This window comes from Dromaius novaehollandiae, chromosome 20, assembly GCF_036370855.1.
Source record: "Dromaius novaehollandiae isolate bDroNov1 chromosome 20, bDroNov1.hap1, whole genome shotgun sequence".
Classification (NCBI taxonomy): domain Eukaryota; kingdom Metazoa; phylum Chordata; class Aves; order Casuariiformes; family Dromaiidae; genus Dromaius; species Dromaius novaehollandiae.
In genome coordinates, this window is record NC_088117.1 from 4,566,138 (window position 1) to 4,583,136 (window position 16,999).

General features: G+C 44.6%; 1 long non-coding RNA gene across 1 annotated transcript; it reads left to right on the forward strand.

Moving 5' to 3' along the window:
• Positions 1-240: 240 nt before the first annotated feature.
• LOC112991400 (uncharacterized) lies at positions 241-16,297 on the forward strand. The gene is made up of 3 exons (XR_010392354.1): positions 241-317; positions 2,744-2,834; positions 16,182-16,297. It is a non-coding gene; the product is annotated as an uncharacterized LOC112991400 (long non-coding RNA).
• Positions 16,298-16,999: the final 702 nt, after the last annotated feature.

Here is a 16,999-nt window from a genome sequence, read left to right on the forward strand (position 1 = left end):
CGGCACACTAAAAAGTCTCCTCATCTTAAATGTATACTTTTGCTTCAGATTTTTCCTCTGCTTTTCCTGTTTGAGAAGGTCAAACCCTTTTCTCTCTGCATATTCTTTTTATCACCCATAATTTTGGGCATGTTTATCCAGTTCCATTTCTTCCCCCCCCCCCCCCCCCAAACAAGTCTCAATCTTTTCTTATGGGCAAGAACCTAAATTTACCATGAACTTTCTCCTGCAGTCTCAGCCCTGAGGATCCAAGTTGATTGAAGCATGGAATTTACAGCGCTGGGTATGAACGTCACTGGAGCACGGGAGGGGACAAGGTAGCTTTTTGATGGCAACATAGTCAGCTCTCTCACTGACGCAGGCCTCTCCATTTACCGTTTTTCCTCCCTGGCTCTGTCTCCTCACCTCCCCTCCTCCCTACCCTGCTGTGGCATGTGTTTCTGGGAAGGTGAGCCCTGCTTCCTATCAGCCTCAAGGCATGTGTCCCTCCTTCCTTCCTACATCTCCCGTCTGCTGCGGAAGAGACGCTTGGGTTCCCCCGATAAGGGGATTCCTGGTGCTGCTGAGCTCATGTCTGAATTCCTCCCAAAAGCTGCTTGCAAAGGCACCTCCAATATGAATGACATTTGCAGGCCCAGGAAAGCCACTCATCAACAGCTGCTGGCATTTGTAAAGCCTTTAGAGAACAGTAACCGAGTGTAACTTGGTTTCCTTTTTACTGTAGGACAGAAACAGGAACAGCTATCTCCACGGCAGTGGACTGATGTAAGGCACATGCTGAGTTGTTTGTCGCTTCTTTTTATTTAGTTACAAATAACTTCCCCAAGGAGTACTAGCAATTTGGCATTCCACTTTTCTGCCAAAGCAGAACAGAGCTTGAACTTGCATCCAGCACAGGGGGCAACACCCACGAGGGAACGCCCCAAGGACTCGGACCTGAGCCGCCGGTCCTTGGCTGCTCCGCCTCATCCCGGCAGGAGATGGCAGGCTCCTTTTGAGTGCACTTCGGTTCCTGTAGGCACAATTTTTCCAGTTTCTTCACTGTTAAAGAAAACCCACAGGTTATTTTCAAATTTCCACAGATGAAAACCAGATTTCTTTCAAATTCTCTGGCAGGATGGAATGAATAGTTGTTCTTGTAAGACTTAAAAGTAGAAAACTTGAAGAAAGAAAACAATTCTATGTCAGCACTTAATCTATCAGATTTTCAAAGTCCAATAATTCAATAAGAGAACATAGACTTGCGTCAATTCTTCCATCTTTACCCCTTTAAAAGCACAGTGCAGGTCTTTAATAATATTGGAACAATTAAGGCTGTAACATACAATGCTCTGCATTTTAATCTCTCCTATGTTGTAGTCCTCCAAAAAAAGGTGGTTATTTTAAATCTATGCAATTATAATGAATAGTTTTAGTCACCAAGAAAGGCTTGGAAACCAAGCCTGGCTTTGGCACCTAATTTAAAATGAAGAGCGTTTGCCACAGAGCATCTGATGTTAGACTTGAAGCCATAGGGTAGAGATCCTCTGCTCCCATAAACTGACATCCTTTTTGGTGAATACCTGTGTAAAAAACACACTTATTGGTTATATGGTTAGCAATAAAAACACCACAAAATCTCTGGGCTTGGGATGGGCCACAAAAGCCGCATGCACCAGTCCTCTGAGACATCCTTGCCCCAAAATGTGGAAGATTCGAGCAATGCTGCAGAGCTCTGTTAGTGTCTTGAAGTAAAGTAAATGAATGGACCCAGCACAAGCATGAACAGATGGAAATCCTGATGACAACATAAACGTGCTGAATCCTTGACTTCTCTTAAAGAAAAGTCTATAGTACTTTTGAACTGGCTTATTGGGTGCGTTCTGGAGAATATTGCAAAACAACAATAATGCAAGTGCCAGACTAAGGCAAAGGAAACTGCTTACTATGAATGAGCTTAAGGGATGAGTAGACACAAATCTGCTGTGAGAAATTCTCAATTCTACAATGATGTTTTGAAAATTACCACCTCAGCTGGAAATTAATTACCACCTCAGCTGGGACCAGCGAGAGGTTTCTTTATGATGGATCCCAATTTAGGCTATGGATGTGAGCAGAACTTGCCCTTGGATCAGAATCTCTCTTCTGGTCTTCGTGCCTTTGACTCCCTTTTACAGGTGAACCGTTGACAAAGCCTGACAGAATAGCACTGACATTTGTATTCTCACCTCAACTTGAGTGTTCATAGATGCTCTAGATCTAGATTTTGATCGCAAGTTTGCTTTTACCTGATCCTTGTGGAAACTTTCCGTGTGTTTTGTTTCAGAGCATTTGATCTGAAGATTTGTAAGGGCATTTAGCTTGGTGTAAGAGGCTCTTGGGAGTATTTGGAGAAACTCTTCTCCTTCATCATCTCAAACAGCTCTTCTTCAAACCTCAAATGGAGCCCAAAATTTCGTATGAGTGATCACTTTTAACTTTTCAAAAATGTTCAAGTCAAGTTGCATTTGAGTTTTAGACCAAGGGTATTTGGGGACATTGGAGGCTCCCTGATCTAAAATGGTTTGTCTGAGATGAACTCCCTCCAGAATCTGAATTGCAAACCTTAACTGTTGTCTGTATGTCTGTTCAGCTGCTGTCTGTATGTCTGTTCAGTTTCTGTTTAGCCTCCTATTAAAAAGGCGGCTTGTGTAAAACTGGGGTCTAAGTTACTGACCAAAGGTATGTCCATTTGCCCACAAATACATTCTTATTTTTCAAACAGGACACAAAAACTGCGTGATATTTGGGTGTGGACCTCAGCTCATGGTCTTCTGCTCCTCAGGAGAGTGTTTTTAGCTGTCAGGTATCCAAAGGTAGGAGACTCAATGCACTGCTAAAATTATATTTCGATTTCTTTTTCCTCCCTTTCTTTTGACTATGATTTTCCGTCTTGGGCACAAAGCCAAGTCTTGCTGGGATGCAAGTAAAAATGCAGTTAATGCAACTGGGAAAAGAAATGAGGTGATGAAGTGAGGCCCATTTCATTGTAAAAAAGACTATTTTGTAACAGCTTCTTGGCAAAAATGGTCTTGCATCTGAGAAGCGTGGAATACCCTTGCTTCAGCTGTGTGTTTTGCCACTACGTTCCTTATAAACTCATATTCAGAATGGACAGCCAGAACAGCAAATGATTATATTGAACAAGAGAGTTCTCAGAAAGGGGAGTTTGTGCTAAAAACAAGTCAGATCAACTGCTAATCTGATTTTGTTGTTTATTCTGTTTCTGGTTTTAGTTTTCTTACTCTTAAATGTTGAATGATCTTACTAAATGTCAGAAACTATGAAAACAAATCAAATTGTCCTACAAAGTAAATCACAGTGAATTAATTTGTTTTGGTGTGATTCAGCATCTTACCCCTAGGTGCCCTGAGACTGTGTTGACTTGGATGGGAACAGCTCGCACCAAATTACAGCCAATTCTTTTCCACCTTTGCAGGATGCTTGATTTGGCCTAAACTGGAGAGGTCAGAGTCACATTAGCTGAAAACCAGAAGTTCACTGACTTCCAGGGTGATGAGCGTAGGCATGAAAAGAACTATTAGGAAGATGACTCAAGCTATATCTAGAGTTCCCTGTTTTTTGATGAGATGGGACAGGTGCCAATAACTCTGCAATTGGTTGTACTATTTCTGAGGAATGATTAATCTCTATGTGGGATGCTCTTTGCAACAGGAAGGGAGAGGTTACGTGGTCTATTGACTGCAAATATCATACTCCTGTTGAAAAGGGAATATTTCACTCTAAGGTTTCTGCATATAGTTGGTCTAAAGTAGTTTATACCATTGAGGAAACAGGATGGCCTGCAGGGCAAGTGTGTGATTGCTGCTACCTGCACAGCAGTATTTATAGTGGGGTAATTTAAATGAACAATGTATAAATGATACCATAATCTTTTTTTGTTTCTAAAGCTAATAAGTGCGTCTCTGAAATCATGTACATTGGTTCAGCAGGAGAATACTCAGCAGCTGCCAGATGGTATAAGCTGATCATTTTGAAGATAGGTGAGACCTTTGAAACAAGAGGGAAATGGACTCATATTCCTGACATTTTAATAGGGAATTACATTAGGTTTCTTGGCAATTAGAATATTGGATCACTTACTTCCATCCAGTTTTCAGTGGAACACTTGAGTGAAATCCAGTCTCTTCCTGAAAGTGATGGAGGACAAACTGAGCATCTGTCTCAAGGCCTCTGACTGAAGATCAGAATAACCTCCGCTAATCCCCTGATGGTATCTACAAAAAATGAAATGAGGAGGGGCCCAGGCAATTTGATATCTAAGAAGGATTTTCCTACTTGTATCACAGAAGACAGCACTCTTTTGGTTAGCTTTGGCAGGCAACCTGAACACCACGGCCAGGAGATTCAACTCAGTCTAACCTTCCTAAGAATCTGATGGGAAGGATCAAACACCTGGTTCCTGGAAATCGCTGCCCTGTGTCTGATATGGAGCCTGTCAATAAAAATGGAATGACAACAGGCATCGGGCATACTTAAAAGAATTTCCTCAGTCTAATTCACTGATTTATGAAAAAAATCACTAAAATCAGAGCCATCTTAAATTCTCTTCTCAGTGCCATGATTGTTTTGGACCCTGTTCCCATGCCTAACCCTCTCTGTGATCAGCTGCTTCTCACAGGGACGTGGATTGCATGCCAGCTGGCAGATAACCTCCTCAGTGCTGAACATTGCAGCCTGGGAATCCCTTAAGTGCACTGATGTGGCAGGTTTTCTAGGTCTCAGATTTATGCAGGAGGTGGGACTCCCCTCCTGTGTTGGGGCCTGTCATGCCTCTATGTATAATCACACTACACCTTTCTGGTTGCCAACTAGCCCTTACTGCTGAGGCTGCCTGGTGGGTATAAAGTCTCCTCAGAACAGGGGCAGCTCTCACCATGCACAAGAGCTGGTCCTGGAGCCAGCCCCCAGGGTCCCTGAGGACAGGAGGGAAGGGTCTGTCTCTCAACCACTGCCCATGCCAGAATCTGCCCAGATGGAGGTGATTTCAGGAGTCTGAGCTCCTCATGAAGAGCAGCCGCAGCTTAGCCAGGCAGTTTTGGCTCTAGCATCCTTCGATATCCCCAGTCATAAACACTCTGATGCTGAGAAGCACTTCCTAGCCCCCTGGAAGGTTTGATTTTGTTCTGGGAAGAGTTTTGAGGTACCAATTGGCTGGCAAATGAAATATTAGAGAGTTGGCTCTCTCTTTTTGGTCCTGTTAGACCTGAAGCATGGTGAGGATCACTTCTCTACTTACTGCTGAGTGCTGCCAATTTAATAGCAGGTTTGCATCACTGATTTAATATGGTGTTATGAACTGTTCTGGAAGGGCTGCTTTGAGTTACTTTGGCCTCCCCTGGCCAAGAAAACATTTGTGATTTTTTTCTACACTGCCGAGGGAGGGATGTTGGCTTTAGAGGATCATCATGTTTCCACGTGGATGTGTGGTTTCTTTACTGCCTGCTGCTTCATTCTGGGCCAAAGCTACTCATATTTTGCAACATTCCCAGAGCAATACTTGGCTAGTCAAAGCTGTTTACCCTCACTTGTCTGTATCAGATCTTGGAAGGCTCTTGCACTGCTTTTTCATGATGGCAACCAGCTTCATGGAAGCACAGCTCACCGCTGAGGATGGCGGAGTTCAGAGCCAGCTGCAGAAAGGCAGCACAGGGATATTATAAAGGCTGAGGGGAAGGTCTAGCAGGGATCCTGTTTAGAGGAGAGGAACCACTCAGTCTCCTCTGGAAGGCAAACTGTGGAGTCAGAAAGGGGTTCAGCACTCCTGGGCAGTCAACCTTGCTCTACCTACTAGGTCTCACTCCTTTTTCTAGAGGCCCATTGGGGTGGCCAAGGGCACTGGAGACTAATCCAAAAGTCAGAAGCTCTCATTGCTAATCCAGCTTTGGCACCAATGAATTCTATGATCATTTGCTTCATTTCTGGTTTGGTTGCTTCTCACCTTTTTGACTTTTTAGGCTATAAACAAGTGATTATCATTAGTGATAAGTGAAGGAGCTAATGAGACCCTGTAAAGGTGGCTCAAAGTAAGCAAGGGTTGGATATTTAGCATCTTCTTAAAGCCAGACATCTATAGACATGCCATAGACATGGCATCTAGCATTGGTAGCATCTTAAGTCACTGGTTGGTTTTGTAAGGTCTCCAGGGTACTCTTTGCCTCTCTGCTATTGTAGCATTTAATGCAGTGGAGTTCTTTGTTATCTCATGTGAAAAACAGTGAAAAACATGTGCTTCTTGAATTTCTCTTCCAGCTAACTGGCAGAGAAATGGTCTCCATATGGCCAAGTCCTCATCTCATCTCGTAATTCCTTGGCTGTCTAAGCAAGTAGCTGACTCTAGAAGTTACTTGATATCAGAAATTCATGTACCTAAAATGATATCTCCACTGACAGACGAGCCTGTTGATGGACACACTAGAGCCTGGAGTCAATGCAGGAAGCTGTGAGCTGGGTCTCCAGCGGCTCACCCCCACAGAGGAGCAGTGGCTTCCACTCTCTTAGCCCTCTTCTATACCTCTGTGGGCAGAGGATGGGTCTGTACTCCTCTTGCCATGTCTCCGGAGAAATACGCTGCGTGAATATCCCCGTCAGGTTTCCTGAGTCTCTTTGGGAAGCCAGCCGGTGTCAGTCCCTCACTGAGTGCCCTGCCTGGAGCTGAGTCTTGTCCTGGGCTGAAGCTGCAAGAGCAAAATCAACATGAGAGTGTGTCCAGGGCTCTGCCAGAGGTTGCTCACAGCCCCATTCCTCCAAGTTCCTGTGCTGGAGCTCCACCCTGCCCAGTGCTGGGGCACTGCCCTGGGGACAGAAATCCCAAATCTTGGGGAGGGGGGTCTCAGGCAGGTGGCAAGTCCTTCTCCAGAAACCAGAGGCAGAGATCATGTACTGAGTGCATTACTCTGCACTTTCACAGACATAGTGGAGGATGAGCATCAGAAAACATCAACAAAAATCCAGACATTGGCTCTGGTTAATTTTATGAGCCAAACGCAAAATCTCATGATTTTTTTTTAATGAGACTTCTCCTTGTAAAGATGTAGACTGCTGTTACACTGCTCTCCTTCATTTACTAGCTGTGAGATTTCAGCTCAGCATTTGCACTGCTTTGCACTGCACTGATGTCCTGCCTGCTGCTCACTGGGCCATCCCACTTCTCCATTTCTGAATACTGCCCTGGCTCTCAATTATGCAGTAGTTTCATGATGTATTCTGATTTATGTGTAATACCTGGCAGCAGCTGGAGACCTCTGCCAGACACTTGAGTGTGAGCTGCACAAGCCCACTGATTTAAATCATTCGAGAGATGTTACAGCTCTGTGTGTAGAAGTGGGGGTGACACCTCGAAAGATCTGTCCTCCCATTTGAATTCCTTGTCTGTGCCTCAGTTTTGTGACATGTGACATGTGAGTAGTCACTGTCTTCTCCTTTAATGCATTTGTGAATTCACAGCTGAGCAGTGATTGTTTTCACACCATGTGAAAATAAGTAAAAAAAAAAAAAAAAAGAAACCATTACTTTTCCATCTTCATGTGCTATAAATCCTGAAATAAGATGAGGATAAGAGTAAATAACAAAAAACCCCAAACTTGCCAGGTTTCCCCTGAGGTCCCTCTTCCTACAGCTGATGGTGGGTCAGTGTTTCCACAGAAACATTTCACAGCAGTACACGGGGGAAAAAACTCAGACAGCAATAGTGAAATAAGCAAAGTGTCCTTTGCAAGCCAAAAGCACTTAGGTTTAGTGAAAGGCAACATGAGATAAGGGAATTGCTGATGGCTGTAAAAGGCTTCAGTCTAGGGAGCAGCTCTATCTGGCAGGCGTCAAACGAACACAGCGAAAGGAAGAAGACGAGTTTGGTTGTGACACTGGGTGCTGCCCGCAGGTGAGCAGACAGTCCTTTGTGGCTGTAGATGTTATTTGTTGAACGTCAAAGAAGACATTTACATTGCTATTCAAAAGGTGGGGGAAAACGCTTCCTACAATAATTTGTTTGGAGTCAACCGAGATGCCACTGTTTGCATGTGTATGCAGTGTTTGCCTGATTATTTTTAGCCAAAATTTTTACCTGTGGTGTATTTACAGTAGTTAGCTGGTGTGTTGCTTAATGCAAGACATGAAAAAAGGGAAAACTGAGCAAACTTAGCAGCTGGCTTTCCCCTCTGCCCCTTCACTAGGGCGTTTTTCCTGTACCGTTTCAAAGGTTGCTTTGCCTTTTGTTCCTTTTTTATGACCTTAAAGATCTTCTGGGGGGAATTACCTTTATTACTTTTTTTTTGTTTTTGGTTTGCTGATGTATTTCCCAATTCTTTCTCTTCTTCATTAGATTTCATTTTCATATATTCAAGGCACTCAGTTGTAAATTTCCTCCTCTGACAAATAATGTGAGTCATTTTCTGGCTTCGTGTCAGCAGCAAAAGTATGCATAATGCTAACATATACCTACTGCATGATGTAATGCCATTTTCTTCAAGGTTTGCGGGGTTCAATTCGCTGTCATTCAGTGTGAGCTGGATGCCCTGGTACTGAAGTATAGACACCTTCTTTTGAGGGCATCAAATCCATTCATGACAAAAATTTTATTTCTTCATGGCACGTTAGGTATTTCTGCTCTGTGGTTTAGAAATGTTTGTCAAAAGAAGGCCATTAACTGGGGTTCAAGACCTACTGTTGAACTTGACTTGAATAGAGCCTTTTTACCCAGAACAATAATCCTAAAGACACACTACGATACACTGAATTGGATATTTTTGGGAGAACATTACATTTTAGCATAAAATTTCTTAAAGTAAAATTTCTGGGTTTAAGCTAAGGAAGTTAATAATACATATATTTTTGGAGGAGGCATTTTGAACCATCAGCATTGAAAATGAAATAGATTTCTTCAGAAATTACTAAAGTTTTGTTTTAACCTGATAAAAGAAATAAAATCTTGGATGGTTTTATTCAGTGAACTTCTATATGTTTAGTTTTTATCCAGCTTCAAGACAGAAAAAGTAAATGTCAGAAACTGCCCTGGGATGGAAGTTCTGGTTTTGAAAGAGGCAGAGCATTGCTTTAAGGTCACAAGTTGCTCAGTGTTCCCATCATCGAACTTGCTTATAAAAACACCTAGTTTGTAAGAATTTGACCTTGAATTCCCTCCTTGTTTAAGTAGTTTTGCATGTTTGGAGGTTAAATGTTTCCAAGCTGTGAGGACTTTAATCTGAAGAGTAAATACAGAAAAAAGTATATATATTTTTTCCTTAGTGTTTTTCCTGTATTTTTCACAGTTGTGTTTAAAATAGGACAAACAAACTGTGTAAGCTATAGACTCTACTGTATGGAGAAGATAGTCACCCATAGGATTATATAGTATTTTTAGAGGAGGGGAAGGGTTGTAAGATCCCTGTTCTTGCACATATGCACCGCCAGGCTTTCAGTGTATATGGGTGAGCATCTCATTCTTCCCAAACTCAACTTCTGAACTGTCAGGTTTGAATTATAACTCCAAAGAGCTGACCATGAGCATGTCAGGGAGATTCAGAGGTACCTTCCCCGGAGAAATAGCTGCTCTGTAACTCCCATTGCACAATTCACCCAATCCAGTAGTTTCTGCTGTCGGAGGCCAGGAAACTGGGACAAATGACCTGTCTGCTGCTGCCTGACAGCTCCTCTGCCCCTGTGTAAACCCCGTGACACGACAGCGTGTAGGCGAGCACTGCTCTCGCCGCTCCCAGCTTATGAGTGCTGCTGGGAAGAGCAAGGGATCTTGCCAGCTCCGCCGCCACGTGGGTTTTCCAAGGCCCGTTGCCCTTCTGTCCCTGGGAAATCACAGGATTTGGACTTTATACCTGTTCTGCAAGTTGCATGAGAAAAGTCATCAAAGAAGTATGGATGTGCTTTGAAAGTTTGATGCAAATATTAATTTTTTTTTTTAAGCTGAATGAATTTTTCCATCTCAAGGAACTGAAAAAAAAAATCCCCCAACATAACAAAAACACTGAAACTAAAACTCCTGTTTGCTCCGGGACGATGGTCTTGAAGGAGAAGCACTAGCCTGGATTTAGCTGCTGACTGTTACATATTTTTTGTAGGGTGGAGGCAGATTTAATCTCTCTGCGTGGACAATACATTGCCTTCCTCCCACCAGTCTCCACGCATGCCTGTGCTGTGCCTAACCTCATCTCTCCTCTGGCCTTGCATTGCCAGCACATCCTTTACACGGTTATCTTGGCTCCTACTTTAACAAACTCTGCATGTTCCATACAGGCCTTGTTTTCACTTAAGTTAGTTTGGAGAAGCGGCTATGCTGGAAAGGACACGCTGGGGTCCCGGGTGAGAGAGGAGATGTCTCCAGTGTACGGTCACTGGAGCCTGTCTGTCTGTCTGTCTGTACTCAGAAGACAGACCGCCAGGGCCTCAAAGTTTTCATGTTCTTGTTTCTGTGACTCTGTTCACTCAGACTCTGTGACTCTGAGTTAAACCATAAGCATCTTAGGCATTTATCTGTAGAAATATTTAATCCTTTAAAAAAGAAATTGAGGACAAGATCAACAGAGAGGAGCATCTGAAGGAGCAATCTTGTCCAAGTACAGCTGTGCATGAACACTTGCATTAATTTAGGCTGAAACCAGAGGGGAAACAGGAATCTTTTCCACATCATCACGTGGTTTACAGCATGATCAAGGCTCTGCTGACCCTGCCACTCTTTGCACATCATTTTTGCTGCTGAGTCTCATCCATGCTCCCCCTCAGAAGGGCATCACCCCCCTCAGAAGTGGACAGACTTTTTCTGTGGGCCCATTTTGCGTCTCCCCATCGGAGCAGCTGGTGGGGCAGGGGCTAAAACGGAGGCAGCTCTATGCATGGTCAAGATCCAGCAATTGTGCCACTGCGCATCCGCCCTCCGGCAACCCTGCAGGCTTTGCTCACAGCGTTAGACAGTCTGTTCTGATGCAAGTCTTGCCAAAAATTGATCTTCAGTCCCACATCCCCAAACCTCAAATGAATAACAACCTTAACATCATATGAAATGAGTGCAGGATTTATGGTTCTGTCAGACATTGTCTAGGTAGTTTCTATTTTAAGAGAGACTGGTCAAACAAAAGAAGATCAAGGAAAAAACTACTTTGTCACCTAACTCCGAGGCTACCTATTAAAAAATTACTTGGAAAATTCAAAGAGCACAGTACTGAATAAAACTTCTCCCAGGGAGCAGGAGGTAAGCGTGTCCTGTCACAAGCTCCAGCCGAGCTCTGAGGTCAGGCTGGCTGCTCTGTCATGGTTCCCCCTATCCTCTCCCTGACGTGGCCCAGAGCTGGCAGACGCTTTCTCCGGCTGGGTGTAGTGGGAGCAGAGAGGCTGCCCGCTGCCCAGAGCAGCTCCCACTGTCCCAGGAACGATGTTTATGCCACCATGTTTGTGAGTGGCATAATTAGACACACACTTTCTGCTAGCTTTGGCAGACCACAGGAGCTGAGGTGCTAGTTCAGCTGTTCTTCGGGGTCTCCTAAGTGCGGGAGCTGCCAAGACTCACAAATGCAGCTGATTTCCAGCACTGCCTACATTCAGCAGGGCTGAAAGTATTGACAGGAGGCTACCTTTTGCCACCTGAATGACAGCATTTCTGCTCCCAAGAGCTGCGTCTAATTGGTGGATCCAAGGGTGTATCCCAGTCATGCCTTGAATGATGAGATGAAGCTCAGCGATGAATAAACACTTGCTCAAAACCACGGTGGTTTCCATGGATGGGCTCTCTGGGTGCTCAGGACAGAAAGTCGCTACAGCTGAAGTGTGCGTGTCCCACTTAGCCAGGTGAGGGGGGCTGTGGCCCGACGGGAACTCTCCCGCAGCCAGCATGAAAACCTCCTCACGTGTGCATGGGATTGCACGAGGCCTCAGGGAGGATTGAGGTTCCTCCCTACGCGGTGGTCATTTGTGTGCTCTGGCCTCCAGCATCCTTTACAGGAAAGATGTGAATAACCTACGTTCAGTAGCTCACATTGCTGTCAGACACATTATTTAGGGGACTTCACAGCACTTTTCTGAACAGCTCCTGGTAATTATTCGCTGGCACACACCTCTCCTACCTGTTGCAACAGCTGATCAAGGTGTTTCATGCTGGTAGTTTTTTTTTCAGAGGCCCTGACACGGCATGACAATGTGGTCTGACATCTCCTTGGCTCTGCTGCTACTCCTAGCTCAGCCTCAGGAACCAGCAAAGGAGGTCGCTAAGAGTAAATCAATCCGCTTCACTAGGTAATAAATGCTTCTTAAAAATTTACTCACATCATAATAAATCAGGAAACTGTGGAAGACACTTGTTACTCTAAGAAACTGCAAGTGGGATTTATTGCTGCCCTGTGACTTCAGTGGTTTTGTGGAAGGCTGGGGAAAACATCAGGGAATTCCTGACTTCTGATATCCTCACACTTCACTCAGGCTTTTAGTGCTGTTTGGCTCCAACTGCTACCACCTAGTTGAAGGCTCTCAAGCAGTATTTTCCCCTGTTAGCTTAAGCTGGCTCAGAGATGTTGTGGCCAGCTGGCATACTGATGGGTTCATTTCTGGTAACTTTCTGGAGTAAGGCCACAAATTGCAGTCTGTAATTAGAGGCTCCTGCCCTGCACAGATGATAATAAGTCCAGGAACAAAGATGGATGACAGTAATCAAGGACTGGATCAATAACTTTAATTCCAGAACAAGGACAGCCCATATTAATTCAAAGTAAAATCCTATGGACTGAGAATTTAGGGGCTAGAAAAAAATTGCTTTTTAGAACATTTTTTTTTCCTAATGCAGTGTTTCCAGCAGGGGATAGATTTCCTTCGTTAGAAGACGAACATTATCTTTGGTTAGACAACGGATCTCCAGTAGAGACAGCCAATAAAATTGGACATTAATGCAGGAAGACAGGTGACAGACATTGTACTGGCACAAGGAGAGATGCCAAAAGACTGGAGCAGGTGAAGGCACACCAATGTGTCCTTTGCCATCCCAGGTTCGTGCTCTCCAAAGCACGGTCTCCACTGAGCATTGCTGTGGGTGTTTGCATCTATTGCTGCAGAATTGGGGAACTTCTGTGCTGCCGATTGCTAAATAGGCCTGATGGTCACATTCAGCCTGCCTCATATTAACATCCTCCTCTGTTATCCTGTAATAACCCCTGGTGATTACGTGTTTGTGGACTTTCTGCAGTTTTCCTGACTCTAGCATATTCCCGCCCAGCAGTGAGTATTTTCCAACGATGACAGGCAATCCCAAGGGTATTCTGTCTAAGGACTCTGCATGCTCAGAAATCAGTGCCCCTGGACCTGTCCTGGTGTCCGGGAGTAGGGGTGGAGAACCCAGCTCTGATGTACTTCAGCCACGAGGCAGACTCTGCCCCACTGGGTCAACCACCCCAGGAGTCACACTCTTTAGATCACAAGCTCCTAAAACAGGATACCTCCCAGAGAAACACCATGTATTTCTGCACAGGAATAACCCCTTTGTAGTGAAAGAGGGACACTTATTTCCACTATATATTTCCAAACATATTTTCACTGCTGACAACTGACTATCGGGGAAAACCCAAGTTAATCTTGGTGCCCTGTGCTGGCCTGGGGGAGGATGGGCATGGCTTTCCAGAGGTTTTTCACGCCTTTGCTTCTGCCATCAATTCAAGCATCACTTTTCCTCTGCTAGAGGAGGTGGTGGGTGGGTGCGTGCCACATGGCCCATACTGCAGGGGGGTGACAGCAGTGTCCATCACAGCCCCTGCTGCTGAATCAGCCTGTGTTGGAGGGGGAACTCCACAAAATCGCTGTGAGATTGGCTACATGGGTGGGGGCTCTCTCTGCCTTCTGACCAACAGCCCTTCTGGGAGGTGGAGGACAGAGAAGAGGTCAAAGGACAAGTGTGGGACCTGGAAAGATCTATTCCATTCCCCTTTTTTCCCCCCACCACAGATTTCCTGTGTGACCTTAGATCAGTCATTTAGTGTCTCCATGGTTCCCCATTTGCAAAAACGGACTTTCCCTATCTCACAGGAATGATGTGAGATAAATACTTCAATGAGCCTTGTATACTCTCTGGGTATAGGCCAACTGATGCAGTTAAGTTGGTATCTCCTCTGTGTAAAAAGCCAGAAAAGATCCTGATTTTCCTGGAAATACATCAGTTATTCCTAAGAAACCAAATAATATTTTGGGTGACTGCATCAGAACACTTGGTGGTGTTTGGGTGTCATTCCTGACAACTAATTCCATTTCTTATTTATAGAACATTGGAGTTTAGTTATATTACAGGGTACTGCCTTAGTTCCTTGAGTACAAAATGGAAGGGCTATAAACACAGAGGAAACAGAGTAAATGACAAGTAATGTTTTCCAATGTAAAGAATAAATATTCTTGCTGAGATTCTTGATGCTTAGCAAGAAGTTCACCTATAGGGGAGAGACTTTTGTCATCTCATCATGGGGATCAGGTGATCATTTGTAAGAGGAGTACAGAAATCTAATAGCAGGTTCTTCTTCACCCCATCAAAACCAAACCAAATGTAAAGGAAGAAAACTAATGATGGGAATGGGAACCTCTCCATGATTAGGCACTGGTCGATAGGTTGACTCCCCCATGCAGTGGGGCAGAGGGATCCTAGACATCTCAGAAGACTAAGGAAAGAACCAAGTTAGCACTTGAGTGTTTTGGGAGGAACAGCTACAAAACCCCTGGGTCTGATTCTGTCCACTATTGTATTTTCCTGAGGAGAGAGGTGTTGACGTAAGGTCGGAAAATGCCTGCATATTTCCACACAGTCCTGGGGAAAACAGCTCATGTGGGCCACGAGGTCTGTGAATCACCAGAGTCAAGGAACAAGACGGGGTGGCTGACTGTGAGTGCTATGGAGGCCTGAACACAGGTGGGCTTGATACGGCAAGACCCACGCAGAGCAACTCAGCTTGTGATGAGTTGGGGAAGTTCTCGCAGAGCAGAACGATGTTTGTGGATGTGCTGACAAGATTGCTAACACCTGCATTGATCAAGAAGGCATTAATGTGTGCTAATTAACTCCATTAACCTCACCTTGCTCTGCTCTAGCAGGTGTATTCATTGGAGGAAAAGACAAAAGGGGGGAGTGAGAGAGGTGAGTGTTGGGTTGGTGGCAGGTTTTTGTGTGTTAGGAGTGGTGTGCAGTAGGTGCTCTGGTGTGTAGTGGGATTAAGCTGTCCAGTTATACTGAAGGTAGCTGTGGGTCCCCACAGGTAGGGAAGTAAACTGGGCTGAAATGAATTGTTTGGGGAGGTGTAAGAGGAAGCTACCAGAATGAAAAGCACTTAAGTAATGCAGTAGTTTGGGCCAATGCTTATGTGATGTTTCCTGTTGCATGTAACTGAGTTGAGTTAGTGCTTTGCATCTTTAGCCAAAAGATTTCTTTGCTGCTTATGCACATAAGTAATCAATAGTAATGAGTAATGTGTGAGAGGAGGTAGTATTTTACTATCTAAGCCTATTGGTGTGATTTGAAATTCATTGTAAATCCCTACTGTGTGGGATGACTCTGCTATGGCAGATAGATAACAGCCTTCTGCCATGCTCCTCCCTAATCCCTGGAGCACTGCTCTCAAAGAACTGCAGGATGAGCTCCTAGGTCTCCCTGACTGTGTGGCTGTGATTGCATGTCCCAAAATGGGTAAGCAAAGAGGGGAAGGGAATGAGAAATACTTATCTTTGCTGAAGGCCTATGTGGGAAAACCTGCAAAGGGGAAAAGGCTGTCAAGCCAGCAATATCCTGGCTGACTTTTATTTTTGAGTTCTCCCTGATTAATGATACACAAGAATGGGAGAGGAAAGGCAGGATGAAAAGAAACAGTACTTGCTCAGAGGTGTCTGATTAATAGCAGAGTCTGGAAGCTAGCTGAGACTGTAACTTAGTCCTGAGCTCTTTGGCTAAGGTGTGCACAGGATCCTGGTAGGGAGCTCTCAGCTCCCTGGATGGTGGCCTGATACTATGTAGTGAGCTAATCAGTCTCTGGCTTGTTAGTATTCATACTAATTCCTGAGGCTCCAAGGCTGATCTGGTAGTCAAGAAGACCCACAGGCTAGACACTGTATCCCAGTATCCATCATATGGGAGGAGGAGAGGGTGTAATTGTGGCTTCTGATGAGATTTTTTTGATGTGGTACAGGGAGGTGAATGGAAAACATCAGGAAACATGGATGTTGACATATAACCCATGTTCTGAAGCTTCTGCCAAAAAGGAGAACCTGTTCCAGGCTAGACCATGATCTAATGTCTCCTGAGTTCCAGGTGAGTGGTACCATTTTAACCTTCAGGTTCAAACAGATAAGAGTGCTCTGACCAGTGGGTGAAGCATTTAAGGAATCTGCCAGAGGAAGCTGCAGGAGCAGATAATACCAGCATGTTCTGGAAGGGATTAGGCTGTTTATGGACCTGTTGTCTATGATCTTAATAGTAAGGGAATAGGCATGGATGTACCCTCTGAAACCATTGCTACAATGACTGTGGGTGCAATGGCGTAGGAGAGAAATGAAACAAATAATGCTCAGATTTGTATACTTTTCCTAAACTGCATCTTCTGTCACTGTTGTTCAAGAACTGGCCTAGATGCACCCTTGGTCTGATGCTTCAGGATGTTTCTTATGTCTTTAAGGGTCTTCAGTCTGATTTATTGGGAGAATGCTCTGATGGGTTATTGGTGGGTAATGTCTTGTGTAAACCTGAACAGCTGTACCAGGAGACATGGGCATGTCTAGAGTGCTTGCCAAGTGAAGGCATGGTGCACCCGTGTGCTCTCTAGGAGCATGGGTAGAGCACCCTGTGGTTCCTGTCTGGTCCTTTTGCATGTGCTTCCTTCCTATGGAAACCAAGGGATAGGGGCTGGCGGGGGTGTGAAATGACTTCTTCCTGAGTCTTACTCTGACATAGGTACTTCTAGCACTTGCCAGTTGTCTATAGACTTAGCAGCTGTCTTTGCTCCTGCAG